Here is a 12,372-nt window from a genome sequence, read left to right as displayed (position 1 = left end):
GACTAAGTGTGAAACTTAAGTTATTAATATTATGAACTATATAAATGTTTAAAAGAATTAAAATCCTAATAATTATCAGTTATAAACTTTATAATAATTAGTTCATAAGAACTAATAAAAATAACTGATCTAAGTAATCGATAATAGAGTAAAACATGGGTAATTTTAGTAGTATCTTTGGGCTAGTAGGATATATTACTGTATACTTTGTATATAGTATATAGTAATACATGTGTTTGACATAAATTCAAACTTTAGCGTAAAGAGTGAATTATTGTGGAGGGGGAAGCCCCTTTATATACACAATAGATTCTGTTTCTTGTGTTGCTCCTTACTTTCTGTTAATAAACTTGATTTTTAAAATTTAATATCTGATCGTGTTTTAAATAATGCCTGCAAATCCGGCCCCTCATAGAAAATCACTTCCATTTTAAAATAATATATAAAATGGATAATTATAGTAGTATCTTTGGGCTAGTAGGATATATGGTAAAATTCTACTTTAGCTACTTTTGGCTATCTTGGGAAGGGGTTAGGTTAGGAAAATGAGACTTTCAGGGATGAGTCTACAGGCTAAAGTATTTCCCGGGAAGGTATTTTGAAGTACCTACCTCCACTCCTTCTCCCTCTTGAGGGTCATGAAATTTGCCTACATGACAGGTCTATACCCATTGAAATTTTGACAAAACAACATTTTACCTTAATTTTCAGTTATCAGTTTCTTTTTCTCTGGCTTTAGCTCTGAAAATGCAATTTCAGTTATTTGAGCAGTATTTTAAGACATATAAATAGTTTATTTCCAAAATTCAGGAAATGTATTTGCATATCTTTAAAACCTTATAAATTGGGATTGAGCAAAGTTGTGAAGCTGAAAACCATTTTGTTGTACTTTATTTAAGCAGAAGATCTATTTTGCAAGGTTTTACTTATATAACTCATTGATTTTTAGAGGTCATCAAAGACCTGGATCCTCTAGTGGGAGATGGAGTGGAGGTGGGTACTTCAAAATATCTTCCCAGGACATACTTTAGCCTGTACACCCATCCATGAAAGTTTTATTTTCCTAACCTAACCTCTTTCTAAGATAGTCAAAAGTAGCTAAAGTAAAATTTTACCATAATTTTATTAATAAATGGAAATTTTAGGGGACATGGGAGGGGGGACTACTCAAGATTTTTCCCAGGGCACAGGATAGGCCTGCAAACTTTTTCACTTAAAATTTTATGGTTATAAGAATTGTTTTGAAGTATTCATTAGAATTTCATCCTATTTTACACTCTAACTTATATTGTTTTGAAAATGAACCTTAAAAATTAGTTTCAAGTTTTTTCGAAAGTTTTTTGCAAAAATAGTTGAGCGGTTAAGCACCAGAGTAGCTCAGCTTAAATTATAATCAAAATTCTAAAATTAGGTATGCCCAAGCCGCAATAGAGTCAACACCTGCCAATTAGAACTACAACTCGTTAATTGTAATTTCCCACCTGTGAAGCGATTATGGTAGAATGTCAGTGGCTCAATTTCATCAAAATCCTAGGGGGGGGCAAAATTGAAGCTAATGTTCCCAAATCAAGTAAAAATGCCAGTAAAACTAAAAAATAAGCCATTTGGTACCATAAAAGTAGAATTTAGTACTATAAAGGTACTTCGTGTCTGGGAGGGACGGTTGCCCCCCTCCTCCCTGCCCCATAGTAAATTACGCCCGCTGTAGAATGCTACAATATTTTTGAAGAATTTTATCTTTATTCCATCCTAATTTGAATTTCATTTTATAGTGAAGTTTTATTATGTGTTGGAAAAATTCTCCAAGAAAAACTAATTTACAAGTTTTTTGAAATTTTTTAGCAAAAATTATAAAGATGTCTGGCACCTGTGTGGTTTGAAGATGCTAAGCTTCAAACTTTTGGTTTTCTTTTTTAAAAACTATGTACTATATAATTTTATGTACATATGATATTATATTGATAATACTATAGTATTATTACCATTATAATATTATTAATATTATAAAGATATAACATGCGCCAATCAGTTGGAACTTCGCTTAGTTTTATAATTGATTTCTATTTTCAGGGGCTCCTGGTATGTCAGGCTAGCAATTATTGCCGAACAAAATTTTCTTTTTCTTAAATTCAAATTTTCTTTCCGGAGGTACGTATTAACCTTTAATTCAGCTATTTAAACGTAATCTTTAGTGTTTATATATATATATATATATATATATATATATATATATATATATATATATATATATATATATATATATATATATATATATATATATATATATATATATATATATATATATATATATTATATATATATATAATCTTATAATCTATATAATCTCAAAAATGGGTAAAAAATACCTAGCCCAACCTAACCTAAACTGTCAACATCGAACCTTGCATAAGTTTTTGAATTGTTGTAATCCCTTGTTAAAATACATACAAATATTTTTGCAATTACCAGTTTTTTGCTCTTTACGCAATTTAATATCTTTCAATGCTGTGTCTTTTCAAAGATATTTGATTTTTAAAGCAAGTCCAATTTCTAACAACGATTTCTACTAAGCTTCAAACTTTTGGTTTTATTTTCTTAGGTTTTTGAATTGTTGTTATCCCTTGTTAAAATATACACAAATATTTCTACAATTACCAATTTTTTGCTCTTGACGCAATTAAATGTTTTTTCATATTGCAGTCTATTTAAATGTATTTGATTATTACAGCAAGACCGATTTCTAACAAAGCTTCAAACATATGGGTTTTATTTTCTAAAAATTTTGAATAGTTGTAACATCTTGTTAAAAATATATACAAATATTCTTGCAATTACCAGTTTTTATGCTCTTTACGCAATTAAATTTTTTTTCATACTGCAGCCTATTCAAAGATATTTGATATATATATGTGCACTGGGCACGCGGTCTATATATGGATTAACTAAAAAAAAAACAAGTTTTTTTTTAACTAAAAGTAAGGAGCGACATTAAAACTTAAAATGAACAGAAATTATTCCGTGTATGAAAGGGGCTGTCCCCTCCTCAACGCCTCGCGCGTTATGATAAATTTTTTTATTTTTTTAAAAAATAAAGCTGTGAGACAGAGTCAAACTTTAGCGGAAATAGTTAGGCGTTGAGGAGGGGACAGCCCCTTTCATATACGGAATAATTTCTGTCCGTTTCAAGTTTTAATGTCGCTCTTTACTTTCAGTTAAAAAACTTTTTTTTAAGTTAATTTCTGAAAGTTTTTTAATTAAAGCATCTTTGATTTTGATTTACCATACATGAATAATTAAAACGAAATTCGCATATTAATTTTTCTTTTTTTTTTGTTAATTGGCTTTCTCGAAATTTTTTTATGACGTAAATTAAGTTACGGAAAGAATTTTTATATTCGTATGTTTTTATGAAGCATATTAGGGAGTTCACCCCCTAGTCAATACCTCACTCTATATGATAAAGTTAGATTTTTTTTTAAATCCCAACCCCTGTAATACAAACGGTTATTTCTATGTAATATATAGCTATTTTGAAAATACTAAAAAAAAACGTTAACGTATAGAGAGTGGTATTGACTCGGGGGCGAACCCCCTCATATACGTACTACTTTCTGTTAGTTTTATGTTATAATGTTGCTCATTACTTTCAGTTAAAAAAAAAGTTTTTTTATTTAATTTCTGACCGTTTTTTAAATAATGCTGGGAAATCTGGCGCCCCCTTCATGGAAATGTTCCTTCCTCCAAGGAAATATCCTCCATGGAAAGATCCTCCCCCGTAACCCCTGCTCCGACCCCACTAGAGAAAAATTCCTCCTGAAAAAAACCTGTGTACTTCCCAATAACCAATACTATATGTAAACAATGGGCAAAGTTTATAACTTGCAGCCATTCCCCCGGGAACTGTGGGGGGTTAAGTCAGCCTCAAAGACATATTAATTATATTTTCGACTTTGCTGAACAAAATGGCTATCTCAAAATTTTGATTGGGTGACTTCGAGAAAAAAATGAGCGTGGGAGGGGGCCAAGTTGCCCTCCAATTTTTGGTCACTTAAAAAGGGCACCAGAACTTTTAATTTCCGTTCAAATGGGCCCTCTCACGATATTATAGGACTAGGCTACTGGATCGATACGGTCATCCCTGGAAAAAAAAAAAAACAAACGAATAAACACGCATCCGTGATCTTTCTTCTGGCAAAAAATACAAAATTCCACATTTTTGCAGATAGGAGCTTCAAAACTCTACACTAGGGTACTCTGATATGGTGAATCTGATTGTGTGATTTTCATTAGAGTTCTATGAATTGTATGGGTTGTTTCCCTCTTTTTTTGAAAATAAGGCAAGTTTTCTCAGGTTTGTAACTTTTGATGGGTAGGACTGAACTTGATGAAGCTTATATATTTGAAATCAGCATAAAAATGTGATTATTCTGATGTATCTATTGGTATGAAAAATCCGTTATTTAGAGTTTCAGTTACTATTGAGCCAGGGCGCTCCTTCCTTACAGTAGCTCTTTGATACAACCTCGCAGAGGTTTTAAATTTTTTCATTATAGCTTTTGTCACACCAGTATCTACCCATTATTCTGATAGCTTCTGTTTTCTTATAGCTGTTTCGGTAGTCTTCATCATTATCATACCGAAACTTCTTATTTTGTATGGCTCTCTCAATTTTTGCTTCTCGATACTCCTGGTCCGTTACATACCTCTAATTTTCTCTGTCATGTTTCATTTTTTTAAGACCTTTCTTAAAACTTAAAAACTTAGTAGCCATCCTTTTGGCTACTAAGTAAGGACTTCAGTCCTTACTGTAATATTACTTCAGTTACTATGAGCTGCAGATCGTTCGTTAATGTAATTGAAAAAGAAAACCAAAACTTTGAAGCTTAGTAGATATACTTTAGAAACAGGAAAAATAAATCTTTTTTTTTGTTTTAAAATAGTAAGATTGTTTTGATCAGCATATATTTGCAATCAGCACAAAGTCTCTTCTTTTGGTGTATTAATTAAAATTTGCCGGTTACTATTGAGCCCAGTCACTGCTTCTTAATCGCTTCTTCTTAACTGTTTATGCAATGACCTTGAAATCGACTCGGTTATTTATATCGGTTATTTACCGTGTTTGTCTCGGTTATTTATTGTAATTTCTGTTCTTTTGGGTTTCATTTATTTATTGATGCTGATTTGCGGTAGTTTTACGCTTGGTAGATTATTTTGTTTTATTTTTGCTAATTTTTTGTTTAATAGAGTTCTTTACTTTTATTTGAAAAACGTATTTTGTGGAATAAGTTTTTTTTAACTAATTTCTGTTCTTTTTATATTGACATAGTCTTTTCATAGAAAAAGAAAATAATACATTAAATCTTTTCGTTTTTTTTAAGAATTTATAGTTTGGCCTTCTATTTGTATGCTGGAGAAAATTTTCAGCAATTTTTAACAACAAAAACCCTCTTAAAAATCTGGACACAAATAGTACTGTTTAATCTAGTTTCATACCTCTTTTAGTTGACATGAAATGGAAAACTTGAAACCATTTGCAAAATATCTGTTTACTTTCTTTGATAGCTTGGATACACTTACGCTATTTTGATTCGGTTAAATTTTAAGGGCAGAAGTAGCCCCAAAAGTTGAACATAATACCCTCAGTCGTTCTTGGGATACTGCTGAGATGCTTTATTGGGAATTAGAACTAACTTAGTACATTTTGATTTAATCTTAAGGCAACATTTAGTTTTTAAACATAATGGGAAAATGGGAGGGTGGAAGTGGAGGGGGATTAGTTGCCCTCCAATCCCTTTCGACTGTTAAAAAGGGCATCAGCCCTTTCTATTTTCAATCGATTGAGCCCTTTTCGAAGTTCCCAAGACAACTCCTTCGATACGAAGTGCCCTGGTCTAAATAACAACAACAACAAAAAAAAACATTATACCCATATCGATCTTTACTATAAAATGTCATGCCTTCCAATCACTTTCGACTATTAAAAAGGGCACTAGGCCTTTCGATTTCCAATCGAATCAGCCCTTTTTGAAACGACAACGCTTTCTATGAACACCTTATATGCCCCCACGGCATAAATTACAACCCTTACCCTCAGTACTGTTAGGGTGGTTCTAATCCTCTAAAACCTAAGTTCCAGAACTTTCAACTACGGTAAACAAAATGGCTGTCTCCTAATTTGGTTGGATATGTTTGGGGAAATGATTGAGGTGAGAGGGGCATTAGTCGCTTTCCGATCACTTTCAACTATTAAAAAAAGGCACTAGCCCTTTCAATTGAGCCCTTTTGAAGTTTCTACGACAACGCTTTCTATAAAAACCTTACATGCCCCCAGGGCAGAACTTACAACCCTTGCCCAGAGGGAGGGGGGGGGGGGGTTTCATCTCCAAAGACCTAATATCCAGAACTTTGAATTACTTTGAACAAAATAGCTATCTAAAAATTTTGATTCGATGTGTTTAGGGAAAAGGTGGGCGTGATAAGGGGGGTTAGTTGCCCTCCAATCTCCTTTGACTATTAAAAAGGGCACTACCCCTTTGAATTTCCAATCGAATGATTCTTTTTTCAAGTTTCTACGACAACGCTTTCTATAAAAACCTTATATGCGGCCAAGGCAAAACTTACAACGCTTGCCCTGAGGGCTGTGGGGGAGTGTCCTCCTCAAAAACATAATTTCTATCTGCAAATCAACTACGCTGATCATAATGGCTATCTCAAAAATTTGATTGGATGTGTTTCAGGAATTGGTGGGCGTGGAAGAGGCTGTAGTTGCCTTCCGATCAATTTCGACTATAAAAAGGGCACAAGCCACTCCAATTTACAATTGAATGAGCTCTTTTCAAAGTTTCTACGACAACTTCTTCGATACAAAGTGCCCTGGTCAAAAGGAAAAAGTAATAAAAAATACATTGTGCAAATATTGTTCTTATATGCTCCCAGGGCATAAATTAAAACCTTTACCCTATGGGCTGTGGGGAAGTGTCCTCCTCAAAACATAATTTCCATCTGGAAATCAACTACGCTGAACAAAATGGATATCTCCCAATTTTGATTTGATCTCTTTGGGGAAATGGTGGACGTGGAAGGGGCGTTAGTTGCCTTCCAATCACTTTCGACTATTAAAAAGGGCACTAGCAGTTTCCATTTCCAATTGTATGAGTCCTTTTTTAAGTTTATCCGACAATACTTTCGATAAAAACCTTATATGCACCCTGGGCATAACTTACAACCCTTGCCCTGAGGGCTGTGGGGGGGGGGGGGTGGACATCCCTAAAGACTTAACTTCCAGAACTTTTAACTACATTGAACAAAATGGCTATCTCAAAATTTTGATTGGATGTGTTTGGGGGAAAGTTGGGCGTGAGAGGGTGGTTGGTTGCCCTCCAATCACTTTCGAATTTTAAAAAGGACTAGACTTTTGAATATCCAATCAAATGAACCTTTTTTTAAGTTTCTACGACAACGCTTTCTATAAAAACCTTATAAGCCCCCAGGGCATAAATTGCAACCCTTGGCCTGATGACTGTTGGGGAGTCTCCTCATCAAAAGCATAATTTTTATCTGGAAATCAACTACGCTGAACAAAAAGGTTATCTCAAAATTTTGATTGGATGTGTTTCAGGAAATGATGGGCATGGAAGGGGTGTTAATTGCCTTCCGATCACTTTCGACTATTAAAAAGGGCAAAGCCACTCAAACTTCCAATTGAATGAGCCCTTTTCGAAGTTTCTACGACAACTTCTTCGATACAAAGTGACCTGGTCTAAAGGAAAAAAAAAAAATAAATAATACATTGTGCCAACATCGTTCTTATATACTCCAAGCTATAACTTAAAACCCTTACCCTGAGGGCTACGGGGGAGTGTCCTCCTCAAAAACATAATTTCTATCTGGAAATCAACTACGCTGAACAAAATGGCTATCTCAAAGTTCTGATTGGATGTGCTTAGAGAAATGGTGGGGGTGGAAGGGGTGTTACTTGCCTTCCAATCACTTTCGTCTATTAAAAAGGGCACTAGCCGTTCCAATTTCCAAACGAATGAGCCATAATTCAAGTTTCTACGACAACTCCTTCAATACGAAGTGCCTGGGTATGGAAGAAAAAAAATATTACATTTTGCCAACATCGTTCTTTACTTAGGTAGCGCGATTGCGCTGCCTATGATTAAATTAAAAACAGAATTTTTTTTTTACCGAAAGTAAGGAGCAATATTAAAATTTTAAACAGACAAAAATTATTCCGTAGGTGAGGGGGGCTGCCGTGTAAATTTTAAAAGAACTTTAAATTTTAATTTCCGTTCAAATGAGCTGGCTGCCAATCTTCTAGGAATTTTGGTTTGATACGACTCCCCTTATATCATAATATACGCTGAATCCGATGGTGTAATTTTAATTAAGATTTATTGACTTTTAAGATGTGTTTCGTTCCTTTTTTAAAATCTGGTAAATTTGCCCATGCTTGTGGCTTTCGATGGACAATTGTAATGTTGTTGAATTTTATATATCAACATAGTAATTCAATTCTTTTGATGCATCTTTTGATATCCAATTCCTTTTTTGGTTACTATTGAGCCGTGTCACTCCTTACTTAGGCTACCCCTTGTTACCACGAAGTATTTGAAAGAGTTCCGTATTGGCATCTTAAAAAAAATGATTTCAGGAATCATTATAGCCAGATTGGTTTCCTTAAATTTGTCTGGCTTAATCTAGCTTTGATGACATGCTAACTTTGATGACTGTAATCTAACTTTGATTGGATTCAATCAAAATTGATTGATTGATTTTGAAATTGATTGATTGATTGGATCCAATCAAAATTTTGATTGAATGTGTTCGGGGGAATGATGGGCGGGGGGGGGGGGGGCTATTTGCCCGCCAATCACTTTCTATTATTAAAAAGGGCACTAGTCACTCCAATTTCCAATCGAATGAGCTCGTTTAGAAGTTTATACGACAACTCCTTCGATACGAAGGTCCCGGGTATGGAGAAAAAAAAATAATACATTGTTCCCACATCGTTCTTTACTTAGGCAGCGCTATCGCGATGCCTATGACTGCATCTGCAAATTTTCGTTTTGGGGGCCTTCCAACTGACTTTATATTATATAGATAACTGTTGCGTTGGAAACTCAATCTTATCTATGCTATGCATGACATCATATAAAAAAATACTTATGATGCCATCTATGATATCATAAATGCTTATATGATGTATTAACATAGTACATGACGTCATTCAAAGATATTTGACTATTACAGCATGTCCGGTTTCTAACAACGATTTTTACTAAGCTTTGCAGGCTTCTAATTATGAATTCTCATTGTCGTTTGTCTTCTAACCGCAGACAGTTTACTGTCTTTTCATATTGGAGTAATTTCAAAGATATTTGATTATTAAAACATGTTTTTAAACTATTGTCTAGTTGTTATTTAAGCATTAATAATTTGTCTAGCGGTTATTAAAACATGTTTTTGAACTATTGTTTAGCAATTTTGAACTGAACTTAAAACTTTTTTCAACTTTTTTATGTCTTAAAAAGACAATGCTTAGGCTATACTTGTAAGAAATGAAATTCGGTAATGATGTTTTCTAACAACTATTTCTACTAAACTAAAAACTTTTTTTCCTTTTTTAATGTTTTAGAAATATTGTAATCCATTTTCAACTACCGAATCATCATTTATAATATTTACAAATTTTTATTTTTTGGGCCTTCCTACTGACATTACATAACTGGTTGGGTTCAAACCTGTGAGTAATCACGTATCGGGTGGATTTTATATAACAAAAAAACAACTAATTTAAAAATTAAGGCATTTTTCTAGTTTGAAATAAACATCAATTGAAACATAATCGAAAATCTTCAACACATAAAATGTGACAAGTGTCATGACGTCATTGCAACTTTTACTACAAGACGTGATTTGCAAAAATAAAATCCTTGGATTTTATCTGACAAAAAAAAACTAATTTAAAAATGTTCAGGCATTTTTCTAGTTTGAATTAAAACATTCTAATAGTGTAATAATAGTGTTCTAATAGTGTAATTCTTTTTTTGATGATCTGACTCTAGTTTTTGAAGTTACTGAGCTTTTTCATTTTTTATTATGGGATGTGATCGTCTATTATTAGGTTGTTAGCTACTGTTGCAACCTGGATATCTGCCATGGTTTGTTCTTTGCTAGGTTTCAGCTATCTCTACAGCCATAATACCGATGAAACTTAACTAATCCATATTTATATTTAACTATACCGATCCTCTATAAAACTTTTACTAGGTTACTAGCTATCGCTGCACACCCAGATAAGCTATATAGGTCCTTTATGTAAGGTTTCCTTTACAAGTTAGTATAAACAAGAGTTCGTTCCTTATTATAACTTTTAATATAACTACCGCTGTAATCCGAAATAACTAAAAATTAAAAATCTTCTGGGAAGACAGGTGCTATTTGTGTTGGCTGGGCTATCCTTTTTCTTCTTTCTTGGGATGCCAAATGTCTCTGTAGATCCGCTGCAACCCGGATTAAGTGAAAATTGAAAGTCTTCTGGAAAGACAGGTGCTATTTCTGTTGACTGAGCTACCTTTCATTTTATTTCTTGGGTTGCCCATTGTCTCTGTAGATCTCTTCAATGAAGCAACTCTCTGGCCACTGCAAGGCTTGTATCTTATCTTATCTTGGTTGTCAGGCATTGCATGTGTTTCTCAATTTCTTCTCCTTTTCGATAAATCCAACAATAGAAAACTTTCTTTTCCTTGTATCTCTGCTCCTTTAGATTTTGTTTCTTTTTCCTCGGATTGTCGAGATTTTCTCGACCTCTGACCTATCTAGATCGTTTTTTTTATGCAAGAATTTCCAAAGACACCAATTTTCCCGAAATAATATGGAGCCGTTTTCGAGAAGCAGATAAATACATAAATAAATACATACACAATTATTGCTCACATATAAAGATAGTACATATATATTCTAAATTTTCATTTTCTTTGTTTCCTTTTCAGATGCCAACCCCACCTGCCATCCTGTCCGTAGTCTGTATGCTCGTTATTTTCATGATTTGAGTTATAGAAGAAACAGTTAAACACAATCACTGGAAATAATAGCATAGACTACTTGGAACTACTAAAATTCATTGGACACAATTACTGGATATAATAGCATAGATCACCTAGAACTACTAAAATTCACAGCAAAATCTGTAAAATTCGCTTCACAAAAACAAGAATCAGCTCCACCTATACTTTTTGTAGAACTTTTTTAGTAAATATGTTAAAATTTTGGAAAATTGTATGCGTATGAACTTATGGTCTACAAAGACAATTAAGAAATTCAAGGGTTGTTTTGGCTGACTTTTTGGTTTGAGTTTTTTTTTTTATGTTTGTCAATTTTTTTTTATCCGACATTTGTAGACATTCCACCTCACTCGATATATTAGTTGATTGCAAGTGTCCAAGCAAAGTGTATTATATGGGTGATCCCGTTTTAGAAGTTAAAATGGCCTGAAAATGAACACTGTTTTTGTATCAACTTTAAGCTTATATTACTAAGTCCCTGGAGCTAGGGAACCCAAACACACAATAGCTAATTCAAAAGAAAAATATCTGTTCCCCCAACGAAGACCAAATTTTCATTCCAAGCGGCTTGGAACAACTTACCCACGCTAGTTCTTGAACCAAGGGGGCCATGGTGTATACAAAAATGCTTCAGTGACAAGGGCCATCTAAAAATCGACTGGTTTGAAATTTATTATTGAAATTCCTTGTTACAAAGATTATTTTAGAACTTTGAATTGCTTCATACACCGTCATGCTCCTGTATTTTATCATTTTTATTTAAGAGAAGGGGGCCAAAAGGTTTTGGATAAAAATCCAACAACAACGAAACCAGTAATTTTATCCAAGAAAAAAAATGAATCTACATTTTGAACTAAAGTAAACAATTAAAGTATGCCGATATGAAATTTTTCTTACAGATTTCTTGATTCCATTAAGCATTCCATATTATTTGTATACTTCAATACTAAGGCTCTCAACTCACTGACTCAGTGGCGTCAGTTCATGGATATTAGAAGAGTTAAGCGTGTATTTGTAAATATGTATTTTTAAAATACATTTATACGGTCCACCTAAACAAATGAGGAGCTTTTTTAAGACGTAGGTTGTATTGTTTACATTTTACTTACATGAGTTTGTTACGTCATGTAAACGGTTTAAACAGAGTCTGGAGAATTAATAAGAGTTAGGGTAGCGTGCAGACTTCAAACTCTGCCGGTTGATAAATATATAAAAGACAAATAAATGTAAGAAGAAGTGCTAAAATAACCAGTACCTAAGACTTGAAATAAAGTGAGCACAACACAGGAGTTAAAAAAAAAAG

The 12,372-nt window shown here is 33.3% G+C and overlaps 1 protein-coding gene and 1 long non-coding RNA gene across 2 annotated transcripts in view; one reads left to right on the top strand and one right to left on the bottom strand.

Moving 5' to 3' along the window:
* Window positions 1-2,159, top strand: part of LOC148943830 (uncharacterized) — a 48,510-nt gene extending 46,351 nt beyond the window's left edge. Inside the window, exon 3 of the long non-coding RNA XR_016142986.1 lies at window positions 2,071-2,159. This is a non-coding gene — a long non-coding RNA (uncharacterized LOC148943830). The remainder of the gene's footprint in view (window positions 1-2,070) is intronic.
* LOC148943826 (uncharacterized) overlaps window positions 1-12,372 on the bottom strand; it is a 606,774-nt gene that overhangs the window by 234,601 nt on the left and 359,801 nt on the right.

This window comes from Artemia sp. Qi Xiang Cuo, chromosome 15 (assembly GCF_049724085.1).
Source record: "Artemia sp. Qi Xiang Cuo chromosome 15, ASM4972408v1, whole genome shotgun sequence".
NCBI lineage: Eukaryota > Metazoa > Arthropoda > Branchiopoda > Anostraca > Artemiidae > Artemia > Artemia sp. Qi Xiang Cuo.
Note: the sequence above shows the minus strand (reverse complement) of the source record. Positions and strands in the feature narration are given on the sequence as shown.